We start from the raw sequence: 15,022 nt of genomic DNA, 5'->3' as shown, positions 1-15,022 counted from the left end.
ATCTGGTGTGCTGTAAGCTTCAGTAAGTGTCGGCAGCTATAATAGCTTCTGCCCTCTCCCCGTAGGGACAGCAGAAAAACATGGTATTACCATGATACCATGGGGGGTTGCTGGGGGGAAAGAACTAGCACCAGGAACCCTACAAGTGACCTGGCGAAGGTCATAGTATAAGGAAGTCCAGTTTGTCTTAATGAGAGACTCAATGTTATTGAGAAACTTTAGGCATCAGTTAAGTGGAAGGGAAGGCAAAAGGCACGTTCCAGAAGCCCTTCAATTACATGATCGGTTGAGACCACCAGTGGTGCCAGTATGTTCTCCACTTCTTCCATAGCACTTGGTCTTTGCCAAGCACTGGCTATAGGACAGAGCTAGCTAGGTGTGGCCACGTAACTACGGCCTGGGCAGGGGGGTGTAGATGAGGGTGTCGTGTGGGAGCTTCTGCCCTAACAGCAGGCACCTGCCCTTTGCCACAGCCTCCCCATCCCTCTTTCTTGCTGGCAGGAGTGCAGGTGTGTTAGACAGCTCCGGAGCAGTTCCCTTGGACCAAGAGATGTCCCCGGGAATGGACACCCACATGCAAGCAAGAAGCAGCAAGAGATAAAGGATGGGCATCCCCGGAGGGCAGCGTGCTAGGCAAGCAAAGCCATGGTGACTCCCGAGGAGAGACACAGAGGAGTGGACGGTAAGACTCGCAGAGCCCTTGACCATACGTCCAGACTTCCATGCAGCAGGAAAATAAGCGCCATCTCGCTGAGGCTGTGGCCACTCTGGATCCCATTTTAGGCACAGCCTGACTTCCTCCTCCGTGATAGTAACTTTCTCTACCTCTGTGGCCACTGATGACATTTCCACGTAACCACCCTCGGCCGTCCATTATATGTCTTTCCATCGTCAGGGATGTGAGCATTTATTATGTCGTTAATCTTATTTTAACAGTGTTATCATCTCACTCCCATTGAACTGCTCTTCAAAATGAAGACGGAATGTCAGTCTGACTATTGTCCACCGTGCCTGGATAGTATTAACTGTTTTCAGAGACTTACTTTAAAAAAACAAAACAAAACACTGGGAACCACAACAACACTTCAGAGTTTCGCCGTGTTTGCCTAGCGCTGGCCCAAGGGACACCTTCGGCGGCCACGGCAGGATATAGGAAAAGTGATTATTATCCAAAAAGCCTTCTGGCCTCCCTGTGTGCAGAAGAGTCACCCCATACTGGAACCCGGCATTGTCTAAGACTCCCCCAGTGTAACGCAGTACTCCTTCCGAGTGATCGCTGAAGGTAGGTGGGCAGCACCACCCCGCACATTCAGCCGCTCCTCCGCCCCACACGCCTGTCTCGGAGACCCAGTCTCCTGGCGCAGTGGCTCGCACTACCAACCAGACCGGGGCCGGAAGGGGAGAGTGGGAGGGGAAGCAGCTCCAGCCAGGCGGCACCTCGCACCCTGGCCAATCCTCGTGCCAGTCTCCTCCACAACAGATGGGAGGTCACCTGACAGGGTCAAGGTGCCACCCCGCCTCCTGTGACTGCCGCCGCCGGCCATGCAGAGTTTGGCCATGGAGTTCCAACTCGTTTATTATTCAGCTGGCAGGGATTTCTTTTTAACACCTGTGTGTTTATGCTGTTTTATTCTCTTATTAATATCATTGGGTATTATTCCATTTCATCTTCTTAACAAATTTTGCAAAGTAGGCATGGGCAATCCTGTTCTTGGTAGCTCAGTTGAGGAAATAAGGTCCTGAGGGTTGCCAACCACATCCCTACGACTGAAGCACCGGCCACGTAGTAGGGAGATTTGGGCTGTACCTGAGACCGGCCAGGCAGAGGGGGGGCGGCAGGGAGAGGGGAGCTGGGGAGCCAGGAGGATGATGGGCCCAGGGGACTGCCGCGAATACACGGAGGGAGGAGATGGGCAGAAGGCTTCCCCAGGCTCCACCCTCTACTCTGCCTTCCTCCCACCTGGGTCCCTGCTGACCTCCCCACTAGGGCTTGGGGGCTCTCCCGAGCAGGACAGGAGGCCCTCGCAGGCAGCCATTCAACCTTATACAAGACAGAGAGCCGGGGCCTGATGCACCAACCCCTGTATAAGCCCAGAAATTACTTGAGAACTAAATGGGATCTTACTCCCACAGTTTGATCACCTTTTCATTAGAAATGGGAATTAGATGCATTTTTGTTGTTGTTCTTTTACTATGGTCTGAGCGCTAAATGCCAAATGCTGCCCACAGCCCAGAACCCTGCTCTCTCTCTGCCTCTAACTGTGTAAGGGGACATTTGAACTGAAATACGAAGTGTGTAGCTCAGAACTAATGAGTAAAGGGGGGGGGTCTAGACTGGAAAAATAAGTCGAGATTTTAATGTTCTCAAGCGCACGCCTCTCCATCAAGTAATACGGTGTGCTGTGTGTTAATGGGCTTAATAGATCGCTAGCTCTCTGACCGTTTCGGGACTGTATAAACACTGTGGAGGAAGGGGCCGGTGCCCAGGACATTCTAGCTGCTCTTTTCACATGGGCGTAAATGAGCAATGTGCATCGAGCAGTGTGTCCTCTGTTGTGCTCTCACCACGGAAGAGCTGGGGAAGGCTGTGATGAAATTAACACACAGAGTGACCTGTGATAGGGGTTAACCTGCCGGGGCACAGGCAGCCATAAATCAGCATCCCGGCTTCGTGCACTTGCCAGCAGAAGGCAAGAGTGCAAGGGGGCTCCGAGGCAGCCACGTGAAACAGCACGACTCTATCTAGACAGTGTTTTCTTTTCTAGAGACAGAAAGGTCTTCGAGACAGATGGACTTCTGGTTTCCGAAAACTGTAAAACAGGGAGACGAGACACAATGTGCACAGAGAATTGATGGCAGTAGTATTTATGCTTTTTTTTTTCCTGGCCAGAAAAACAGTAGGTTCAGTTTTATTATGTGATGAAGGATGCACTCTGTTTTCTTGAAAGCCTAATAATACTTTTGGTGACAAAACAGAAAAATCTGGACTTTCCTTCTTTGTCTTGAGAACTGGTCCGAACTCATTTATGAACAGACCTTAATTTTTCATGATGTTAAGGAAGCAAAGTCATCATTTGCACGCCCACTGTCTGCGAGGTGTTCCTACCGTTGGCGTTTAATTTTTCCACAATATCCCCTCTGAGCGAGGTTGAATCGGAACTATTCTGCAGATGATGAAACGAAGGCTGGGGAAAATTAAATTTTTCCAACGTCACACAACTAATAAGTGTTAGAACCAGAATTCAAAAATCTAGAGGACAGGGGTGCTTGGGTGGCTCAGTCGTTAAGCATCTGCCTTGGGCTCAGGGAGTGATCCCGGACTTCTGGGATCGAGCCCTGCATCAGGCTCCCTGCTCTACTGGGAACCTGCTTCTTCCTCTCCCACTTCCCCTGCTTGTGTTCCCTCTCTCGCTGGCTGTCTATCTCTCTGTCAAATAAATAAATAAAATATTTTTAAAAAAAAAGTCTAGAGGACAAACCTCAGGTTTTGAACTCCAAGAACTGAGGTGGTTTGGCCATGTGGTGCTCCCACTACGCCACGTTCGTACGGGTAAGAATTTTGCCTGGGGTAAAGGTAACCCCATAATAAACTGCCTAACTGTTCTTGAAGGTTGATTCTGTGCACCATTTTATTGGCATTGTTTGAGAAGGTCAAGATTAGCCCCTTCCTCACGGTCCACACTCAACACCTGTGGCTCCTGTCTCTTCATGTGTTCCCATTAGCCCCCACCCCTGCCACCTATAATTCCCATCCCCGTTGTAGAGGCAAAGAAAGTAAAATGTGGACAGATGACCTAACTTAAACAGTGTCTCACAGAAATAAGCAGATAAGTGCCAGTGGAGACACCCCACATTCTCTTGAATTCTAACGCCCGTGTCCCTCCATGACTTCTCCTAGATCCCAACAATAATTAAAGATAGAGGAGACCTTGGGACTCAACATTCCAAACCCTTTTATTTACTGATTATAAAATGGGGAGTTGGCCAAGGTCAGAGGTAGGCAGAGAGGGGGAGTCCGACAGGCGAGTCCCCCCCAGTTAACCCAGTATCCAGGAGCACCGCTGCAAAGAAGAGGTGCCAATACGTTGGCTCGGGGGGCTCAAAAGGAATACGTACCATTTCATTTCGAAAACTACACAAGGATTCAGGGAAACAAGATTTGGATGAAAAAGGAATGGACCTTTTACGTGAAATACGAGCTCAGAAATGCTCACAAGTGACCAGCATTGCTAAATAATTAATCATGAGCAGGCGGGTGGTGGTTTGAAATGTAAATGGACGGATGAAGGTGTGATGCTGTCATCCAGGGGCGGGTGATGTGACCGGAATCGCGAGCCAGCCTCACCTGCCCCCTCAAAGGGCACAGCCGCAGACGAAGGGAACCTATCAGACCAGACCACCCCAGAACCCCAAATTCCTGACTTTGACCTGCTGTTCACTTTCATGTCCCTGTCCCCAAAGAGATGTTAAAAAATGATGACGAACCAGCCAGGCACAAGGGAGGGAAGAAGAAGCCATCTAAAGAAATGTTCCCTGACAAGGCTGCAGGCGACACCCTTGAGAACACCTTTATTTTCCTTATGTCTCCCTGCCTCTTGAAAAACAACGCACCTTTTGTCTCTCCTGCCCACCCCCCTTCTTCCCAAATTCTCTAGAGCTCTTCCTGCAAGGGGTTCGTGAGCCTCAAAGACAGACAACAGCTGCAAGCAGAGGAACAAAAAAGATTGACAATGAGGAAAGAGGCAGACAGAGAAACTTCTTTACCTTATCACACCAGATAAAAAACAAACCAACAAAGTCTGCAGAAGACAGGATGTCTCTCCTTTCACTCAACATTGATCAAAAATCTCTATTCTAGAAAAATGGGACAGCTTGGCATTCTAGTCGTAGCATCCTAGATTGGGAACACACATCCGTGGCTGGCATAACCCTGGTACACAGTAGGTGCTAAATGTATGCTAGGTTTTTTTTCCTCTCGCTCTCTCCTTATCTAATAGGTTTTTCTGCAGAGGCAAGATGCCCGTGAGCCCGTGAACCCCTCTAAGCGTCAGTTTACTCCTCTGGAACAATGGAGATGATCCTGGTGCCTGACTCAAAGGGTGAAAGGCTAGCCCGTGCCTGGGCTCACGTGAGCTTCTTGGTGGTGGTGGTTTTTCTTATTCCAGATTGAGGGTACAACCTGTGCAATGCTGTGAAGAAACGCTTGGTTGGCCCGGGGGGTCACCAACTCTTCTGGACGGCAGAGGCCCCGGGTTCAAGGTCCGGCGGCTAGAGAGGCAGCTGGCGAGGCAGGTGCCAACTAGAAGACAGAGCATGAACATTTGGGGCGCTGCTGTGAGCTAGGGGAGCTGCTGGGGCTTGAGGACAGGGGGAGAGAAGTGGGATGGAGCCAGAAGGAGGGAAGGCCAGGGAGGTCCTGAACGAGTTCTGTCCGGATGGGAATGGAGGGAGAACGGGGACGTCATGAAGGACGCGGTGAGTGGAGTTTCCCTGGGTGACCCTGTTACCACCCCCACTGCCTAGAGGAGAGCGAGGTGGCAGAGTGGGAGGGGGGTGCCAAGCTGCCAGCTGGTTTAGGGGCCGAATCCAACAAGCAAGGTTTTAGCAGCCCTGAGGCTGCTGCGCCTTGAGATGTCACTGTTACTTTAGGCATCTCTTCCCAGGAACTGACAGCTGTTTCCCTGCCCCTCCCTCCCCTTCCCCTGGCACTTTTCCTCCCCCCTCTGTTCCTCCCCCTTCTCTCCACTGAGCTCGCCCTTTCTTCTCTCCTTCTCTTTATCATTCTTACCTTCTGTCCTTTGCAGCAAAATCAGAAGTGATGCCCTCCCCATCAAGCAATCTGCACCCACCGTGGGGGCCTCTCCAAAGGTCTTCCAGGTGTCCTCTGGTTCCTGGGTTTTGCTGGCGGCTGTAATAGTATAGGGCAGTGTCAGGAGTGGAAAGGCGGGGGGCAGCCAAGAAGAGGCAGGAAGGTGTTGCTTTGTTCCAGGGACTCCCACTGCTGTCTGGGCACCCTCTCTTCACCCCCACCCACCCCGCGCACCCGTTGCTTCTAGTGTGGTCCAACAGGAAGCCAACCGTTTACCTGCACATCCTGGTTCCTCTATCAGTAGAATCTCATCAAAATACGCAAAAGTGACCCATGATGGAAATAAAAACAGAGCAGAGCCAAGCCCTGAAGCTTCTCCTCTCACACAGTACGAGCTGCTATGGCGCACACAATTTTCCAAATTTAAAATCCCAGTTCCTGATGCCGTAAGATTCTGGGAGACAATATCACACACACCCTTAGGTTCATGGACGCTTTCGTTCCAAGAACTTAATATTTATGACATGTCTTTCCATAGGAAGACTTCTAATTCATATTTTCAAAAGTTTATTGGCAAGACTTCTTAAACTCCAGAACCTAAGGGTCCACTACTTTCTTGTAAAACATCCATATGGAAATGGTATCGGCTAGGAAATAAGATTTTTGAGAAATCGAAAGTTAATTTATATTTAATCTGGGGGATATTTTCCAGAGGGAAGAAACAATCCTAAAGGTAGGACTCTGAGCTTTTTGGGGTGTGTGTGTGTGTGTTCGTTTCTCCAAGAATTGTGGAATTACGCACAGAAGATTGTAACCAGCTGTTCCTCATCCCCATCTGGTAGAGAGAAGCTAGTGGCTTGAACTGCGGTAAGAAGAATTGAAGTTCAATAGGAAAGAAGGCGGTCCGGACAACGAGGATTGTTAGGACATTAGCAGAAGTTGCCAAAGAGGGCTGGACCATCCTTCCCTGGAGGGCTTAACCATTTCTGTAGGTTCTCATCTGTGTGGGCGGGCTTAGGCTTGTCGTCCCCCCCAAAGGCGTCAGCTTAAGAGGAAAGCAATGAGACAATCCCCCAAGTCCCCCTCATCGCACACATTTTCCCCAAGACCACCTCAATGTCATGCCAATTCCCTTGCTCTTATTACGAAAGGCCACAGGGCCCATTTGAGCAGTGACACCCCCCCCAAGTTAGCCACAGACTCAGCATTTGTCACACAGAGGGCCAAAGACCCCGAGTGTTGTTTACCCTAACCACGGCAATGAGCTTCACCTGACCAAGCCCGTGGCTCAAATCCCTCAGTAGCATTTCTTCAGGGAGAAGGCCCAACAGACCCACCATGGTCTCCAAGCCCGGAAAGGAGGGACAGAGTGACCTCCCGGCTCACGTGGCAAATTCCAATGCAACAGCCTATCAGAATCTAACCGCAGACAAGGCCAGTCCAGCAGCCAGGACCTCACAGGTGAGTCACCACCAACTTCCCTTTTGAATGCCTTTCAGATTTCGCCTGTTAGTGAACTGGGCGCCATACACTCAGTGAGAACAAGATCTGGCTGTCTCTCATCATCTGTGACTTTCCTTTGAATTTGACTTGATACTATTAGGTCCGGGTCATTAACCTGAAGTCGTCAGAAATGGTAGAAAGTGGCAGGGGTTTGCTCTCTAACAAAATTTTTCAGGATATAATCTTAGAGCTAAGACTGTATCTGGACGAGACACAGATGAGGGAGGGGGAGGAAGCCTGTTGCCGCTCTCTTGGGGATGGAACCAAGGAAGAAGGTGGTCTGGGTTGCTTCGTATTGACCATCACGGTCCCCACACCTGGAGTCTTCCAGTCCCATGAAGCCCCGGACCCCAAGATGACAAAGAACCCTCTCCCATTGGCAGGAGGCACGAGATGCACCTCCATGCTGGGTGGAAGAAGCAGCCCTCCCAATACCTCTTAACCCATGGACAGAGGCAGGACTTGGTTTCTGGAATCCGCGTACAGCCTACCAACTTCCTCAAGAGCTGGTGGCCCTTTGAAGTGACCTGTCTTCATAGGTAGTTCTTTTTACTCTTGTGTTTTTTCCATGAATATAATTCAAGGGGCAAAACGTGTATGGTCTTCATATTTTTATGAATTACGTATATAAATACACATATACAGAATACTTTCCAGTGTCTACAAATACACCCAAGCTTCAAATACCCCTTTACTATTGCCCTCTCCATGAAGGACTTGGTGGGAAGGAATGGTTCCCAGGGGAGGGGAACCTTGGCCAAGAGCAGCATGAAACGCAGAATCCGAAAATTTTTGTGTTTTAAACACATTTTTGTGCACTAGAAACCAGTGAATTGGGAGGACGTCAGGGGTTTTTAGAAAAGAATGATCTCTCCCTTCATAAATATTAAGGGATTTTAAACAAAGCAGAGATAGGTAAGCACCAAAGTCCAACCCCAGAGCAGGAACGCCAAACAGAGATCCATGGGTGACTTTTAGTTGCTGGAGAAGTGGGGACAGAGGGGACCTATCATCTGGCTGGGGATTAGGAGCAGCCCAAGAAGTATGACAGCGCAGGGACGGAGGAATAACCGCAGGATTTCCTCCTCCACCGACTACTTATCAAAGAGTGAAAAGGGAACATCTTGCTGGACCCTTCCTTGAGGATGTGTGTGGGTAGGAGAGAAGTCTGCATCTCTTTGACTCCTTACTGGGGCACGAGCTGCGTGCACAGGACCTCAGATGTTAGAGCGCGGGGGTGAGCTTCTGTCTAGAGCTCTCCCTGCGCCCCAGGCTGCCAGGCTCAGCCACAGCAGGAGGACCAGCTCACCGCCCCGAAGGAGCAGCGAGTGCGCATTCAAAAGGGCTCCACAACCTGAACGAAGGGTTTTGTACCTGAAATTATTAGATGAAGGGTTGTCTTGCTAAGGCTTGAGGACTGCATGCTGCTCCTCGCTGTTTTAAAGGAAAGATATTCCAGGTGCATGGAGTGCGCCACTTGAATGCAAGAAGAGGGCTCATTTGATTTACAAATAGCCCATGAATTTACCACTAGCCTCACCCTCCACCCAGTCCCTCTTCCTTGAGCTACGCCCAAACTCCTGTTCCTCCGCTGAAGTGCCCGATAAGAGCGGAAAATGAAATCATTGAAAATCAAGAACTATGGAAGAGGCAGTAGGCTATAACATAATGAATTCTGTTCTCAGAATCCAAAGACCAGAGTTCAAAAACCATCTCCAGGGACACGTGGGTGGCTCAGTCAGTTGAGCACCCAATTCTTGATTTCGGCTCAGGTCATGATCTCTGGGTCGTGAGATGGAGCCCCAAGTCGGGCTCCACGTTGGGTGTGGAGCCTGCTTAAGATTCTCTCTCTCCTTCTCCCTCTGCCCTCTCCCTCCACCCTTGCTCGAGAGTGTTCATGCTTGCCCTGTCTCTCTCTCTCCTCTCTCGCCATTCTCTCTCTCTCTCTCAAAAAAAAAAAAATCTCCATCCATGACTAGCTGTGTGACCAGGAACCAGTTATTTAACCTCTCTGAACTGCAGTTGCCCCTGCCTAGAGCACAGAGACTCTCAAACCCAGCTGACCCTTGAACCCTGCGGTGGTTAGGGGAACAAACCCCCAGCCGTGGAAAACCCATGCATAACCTTTGGCTCCCTAAAATCTTAACTATTAATAGCCCACTGCTGACAGAAGCCTTACCGATCACATAAACAGTGGATTAACACATTTTTGCGTATAAAATGTACTGCGTAGTGCATTCTTACAATAATACCTTTTCCTTATTTTATTTTATTTTGGTATTTCTAGGCTACGCAGTTAGTCTGCGAGTTTTTTGAAATTGCTGGGATGCTCCAAAAAATTTCCAATACATTTATTGAACAAAATCCACATGTCAGTTCAATTTGCTGTCGTCCAAGGGTCCCCTGTACTCCCTGCCCTCACAGGACTCCGTGGTGGGGCTTAGCCCAGGCCCTGCCCCTGCACAAAGTGCTCCGTGAATGTTTAGGGCAAAGTACCAAGGCACATCGGCTAAAGCCGTACCACTCCTTACAGAAATCCGCGGATTCGACCCCTAACGAGTCTGCACCAGCCTGCAGAAGGGAAGGCAATATCTTCCCCTCTTCTTTGAGGCCACACTGTCTGCATTTCCCCAGAACATATTTTTTGTGGGAGAACCTGGACCTGCTCCCCTGAAAACAGCTCCTTGGGGCCTCTGAAGCCAAGGCCGAGGGAAGCGCTACCAGAAGGCAGAGCAGCTGCGGCTTCAAAGTGGGAGGATGAGCCCCTTGTTCTGGAATCACAACCTGCTGCCTGCCTGGAATTTCTCTAGCAAGAGATCAAACCCCTCAGGCCACAGTTGAAGGACAAGATGAGAACACCAGTCTCCTCTCCTGACAGAGAGCGCAGAGAGGACAGGCCCCATCTGTGGGGAACATCGCGGTGTCCTGGGCCTGAGACAGAGCCCGGCACAAGGAGGCGCTCCCTGGGTGTTGACGAATGTGTGCAGGCGCAGAGGACTGAGTCTGGCAGCACCTGCAAGCCCCCGGGCACAGAGGGAGGAAGCAGGTGCAGTGGGGGGCTGCATGGAGCCCTGTGGATGCGGCTGTGCCCTCACAGACCCGCAGTCAGAATGGCTGCTGGTGCACCTGCCCCTGAGCTCTCCGACTCCTGACTCAGTCCAGCCCCAAACCACACAGCGTCCCTCTGCTGCTCGGCTGTCGGCTGCCTGCTCGATCGCGGCCCACAGCTCCGGGCAAGTGCCGCTGTGTGAACGCGGAGAACATGTCAGCCTTGGGGAGCTGGGAATGTTCGAACAGGCAGGAGGGAACCACCTCATCAGTGACTTTCTGGACTGGGGGTAAGCCAAGTGCCGTACACACACCTGCACTGTCAGGGGGCAGCCCCTCTTCTGGAAGAGGGGGTGGCACCCCTCCCTGCGCCCTCTGCACTCAGCGTCCTCCCTGCTGCATTCTCAATCTCAGTCAGTGTCATGGCCCTCAGCCCCATCACCAAAATCTCCCCCATGTCCCCCTCTCTGTCTCTCTCTCTGTCTCTCTTTCCCCACATCTCTCCCCGTGTTTCTTCCTCTCTCTCTCTCTTTCTCTATCCCTGTCTCTCTCTTGGTCCCCCCTCCACCTCCCCCCATTTTCCCCTCTCTCTCCCTCTCTCCTTCTCTCTCTCTCTTTGTCTCTCTCCCTCTGTTTCTCTAGCTCTCTATATCTCTCTGTATCTCTGTGTGTGATTCTCTGTCTCTCTCATTCCCCCTCCCCATCCCTCCTCTTCCCCTCTCTCTGTCTCTCTCCTCAGTCCCTCCCTCCTATTTGACTTTCCAAGTGTGTCCCCAGTTTGGTCCTCCCCCAGCCCACGGGGATGTGCCTTCACAAGCCCTCGTCCAGTTTGCCTCTGCACCCTCCAGACGGATCTTTTGGCCACAGCTCCGTGCCCTCCACCCTTCCCCCTCCCAACTCATGTACCGAAATGTCTCCAAAGTGTTCTTCCTGAAACACAAACCTAAGAGCATCTTCCCCCTGCTGCAAACTCACCCATAGGGGCCCCCACCACCGCTGGGGGCTGCCTCTCCATGCCCGGCTCCCACACGCCCCCCCCCCATTACAGGGTGCTGACACTGTCTGAGCGCTCACAACCGCCACGGTCCCGTGAAGCTCCTTCCCTAAAACTCCACACTGAAGCCTCAGCACCTCGGGCAGCAGGAAGCCCTGCCATCTCTGTCTTGAGAGTGAGGAAGCCAAGATTTGGAGGTCTCCAGCATGTGTAGACGGCTAGGAAGCAGCAGAGCCCGAGTCTCGGCCGGATGGGCCAGTCCCAGTGGCACTGCTGTCCGCACCTGTTCTCAGCAATCAGGGTCACACCTAGGTGTTCAACCTTCTAAAAGGTTGAAATCCCTCTCAGCCCACCCCAGAGCCAAGAAGAAGAGGTTTCTCAAGGCATCCCCATGACTAAAGCATGCATCACTTGGTCACTTTCTTGTGAATCGCTGTCCTTCTCACGAGACCGGATACCTTCAGGGTACCCTGAAGAGAAAGATCGGTTTGCGTCCCCCGTGCTGAGCAAGGGCTGGCGCTCGCTCGTGGAGGCTTAACTGAATCAAGTAACTGTCCGATCAATGAAGGAATGGATTTATGAATGTCATGCTTTCACGTGGTCACATTTCTCTGCCTCTTCCATAACAAAACTGAATTTATTTGCCTGGCCATGTTAGAAATTTCAGAAGTGAGTTTACTGGTTATGGAATATTATCAGAAAGAGTCTAAATCCCATCATTTACGGATAGGACCACCGTTACAATAGAAGAGTGTGTTTTTATCACTGTTGTTGGCCATCGTGGTGTACTGTGGAATGTCACCATGCTTGAATTTTAAGCAGATGGGTATGGGCTCCATTCATAATTTCCCTGATTTAGGAAAAACCATTTTCGCAAACAGGGACAGTACACCTGCCAACTGCCAGAGCCCAACAGCAGCTTTGGTCTTGGCACCCGTGGATGTGATTTTACTTCACCGGTGATGTCCCCACAAGCTTCCTGTGCTGTTGGGGCAGAGGATGAAGCCGGGGCTCACCCTTCTTGGGGCGGGGGGACACTGAGATTCCTGGGCATCGTACCAACTCAGCCATATGTCACCGCAGAAAGTAACTGCTTTTTCCATATATGATCATAAGTAATGTTGCAAAGCCTGTTTTGCCTGGATCCTTTTACAGGACCTATGCAAAATATGCTGTGAGCTTTCACTCCAGATTTCTTCCTTAGGATGAATGGCTCTGCACACACACGGGAACAAGATCTTATTCTGTTCATCAGGAGTGATAATTATTCCATAGGCTAATTCCCCGAGTGTTAGTTACATGGGGTGATGTTCTGGCTCAGAAACAGCAGCTGATGGAAACGGGGATCCTAATGGCCAAATACATCCTAATGTTCTCCTTTTAATTCTTTCATTTTTTTTTCTGTCTTTACCTTTTAGAAAATGTTAATGTATTCCTGATGAATTCAGTGTGAAAAAAAATATGTTTATCAGCTTGGGTTTCAAATTTTTATTCGTAATAAGAATATAGTAGCACCGCCAACACTTTCGAAAGTCAGTCCTGGAAACTCAGCCAGCTTTTCAGGGCAACCTAAGCGAGGTGACCGCACAGAAGAGTTACAAGTCAGGAACTCGGATGCCCAAACGAGACACAAGTGGCTCTTAATCAGGTATGGGCACTTTGCTCTTGCCAGGCGTGGTGCCCAGGAAAGCGTGCTCTGGTGGCAGATAACCCTGCAAGATGTCATTTGGTAATTGCGGAAGTTGTGCCTTTAGCCAGGGCCAAACGGATGATAAGGTTGTCACTGATAACAGGTGCTAGCTCTTGGAGCAAACCCGACTTGCGCTTGCGAAATCCAGCCCCTGAGCTCCTTGATCGCATTTCCCGTCTATCGGTGGCAGCAAGGGAAGGTGAGCTCTGTCGTCCTGCCCCGCTCAGCCTCTGGTCCTCGGTACCTGACTATCCAGGCGGCCCTCGGTTTCCTCCAATGGCCGAGCCCCAGCCACCCGCAAGCAGTTGCCACCCTCCACCCCCAGCCCAGCTGGCACTGTGTTTGACACGGAACCCACCTTAGCAGCTGAACTGCCCCCCCCACACGTGACAGCATGCAGAAGCCCTCAGCCTCCACGGCTGCCTCCAGCGCCACAGCTGGGTTCTTGAGTTTGTTGTGAAAAGAATTCCAGCATGACACAGCTCATCTCAGTACAAAGAAGCGCTGGAGCACAAGGGGAAAAAAAAAAAAAAAAAGAATGCCCCTGAAAACAGCCGGGCCCTGGTCTGCTCGTCTCCACGGTAAACAGACCGTGCGGGCACTACCGGGCCCAGGACGCAGGTCCTGGCCACAGGGGCGCCTCGCACGCCTCCCGGGCGTCTGGAGCAAACAGTGCCACTCGCTCTGTGGTCAGATCGGGGACAGCCAGTCCTCCCGTTGTTTGATTTCTAAATTTGCCTCCACTTCCCCGAGGCCTCTGAGAGCTCAGGGCTTGCAAATCAACACAACATTTAATTAACTGCACATTAAAGTTTCCATCTTTCAAGGAAGGGAATTAGGGACAGTACACTTTCTGAAGCATTCATTAATGAAAATATAAATTCTAAAGCCTCCCGAGTTCCGGGTGGTCCCCCCCCCACTCGAGGTGGTTGCCCGCCTGAACTCTCCGGGTTGGGCCAGTTCCTTCCCATAAGCTGCAGGGTCCAGGGTCCCCTTCCAGGCAAGCACTGTTAACCCTCCTAGCTCCAGTCCTGGTTTCGCCACACCCCAGAGTCCTCTGAATGGTCCTCAAGAGTTTTCAGAAGTACTCAAAATGTTGCTATTGATACTGAGTTGGGGGCACTTTCTTATTAAAATGAAAGGTGTGCGGAAAGCACTGTTGAGAGAGGCAAGAGGCATGAATAATAGAATTAAATACTGTCAGAATGGGTGTAAGCTGCTGTCACTCCCTGAGGGCCACAGAGGCACACGGACCACCAGAGAGGAGGGAAATAGCACAGCCCTCTTGACTTTAGGGAGATGGGGAGACAGACCAGAAGATATCCAGAACAACTCCCCCTGAACAGGCCAGACCCTCCATGACACCAAAATTACCTGATGGTTTAGGCTGAGGCCAGACACACACACACACACACACACACACTCCCACCAGAGGTCAAAAACCACTTGAGTGAGAAGTGCATTGTTCAGGGGTCGGGGGAGGCTGGCCTGTCTCCACCACGAACCCAGGACCGCTCTGCTTCTCTGCTTACAACGCACCCCACGCCACGGCCAAGATCACCAGCAGGGCTTTCTTCAAAACTCATCGCCGTGTCTCTCTAAAAAGGGATTGATGTGCAATGCCTGGTTTTGTTACTTCTCAGTATCTATGTCTCCTCCCAATATTAAGAAGTCTGAGGAAAAAAGCAGTGGCTCTTATTTAATTTTCTACCACACATTCTGCATGTTTATTTAGTTACGCTCACTTGTCATTGCTGTGACGCGCCGGGGACCGTGCTGGCATCAGGATATAGATGCTGGCCTTGCCCTTCTGGAAGAGGCAAACAAATAACTAAACAGGTAAACGAACTAATTATAAATTATAATTATGGGGTGCCTGGGTGGTGCAGCGGTTAAGCGTCTGCCTTCAGCTCAGGGCGTGATCCCGGTGTTATGGGATCGAGCCCCACATCAGGCTCCTCTGCTGGGAGCCCTGCTT

General features: G+C 50.9%; 1 protein-coding gene across 3 annotated transcripts in view; it reads right to left on the bottom strand.

Moving 5' to 3' along the window:
- Positions 1-15,022, bottom strand: part of LOC109490419 — a 71,741-nt gene that overhangs the window by 6,961 nt on the left and 49,758 nt on the right. For 2 of the 3 annotated variants that reach the window (XR_004624820.1, XR_004624818.1), the window contains 2 exons: positions 5,789-5,908; positions 5,180-5,299 (listed from right to left, as the gene is read on the bottom strand). The gene's annotated coding sequence lies outside the window, so the exon portion shown is untranslated. The remainder of the gene's footprint in view (positions 1-5,179; positions 5,300-5,788; positions 5,909-15,022) is intronic. The other variant, XR_004624819.1, reaches the window with a different exon arrangement.

Source organism: Ailuropoda melanoleuca, chromosome 4 (assembly GCF_002007445.2).
Source record: "Ailuropoda melanoleuca isolate Jingjing chromosome 4, ASM200744v2, whole genome shotgun sequence".
Taxonomy (NCBI): Eukaryota; Metazoa; Chordata; class Mammalia; order Carnivora; family Ursidae; genus Ailuropoda; species Ailuropoda melanoleuca.
This window is presented reverse-complemented; position numbering and strand designations above follow the sequence as displayed.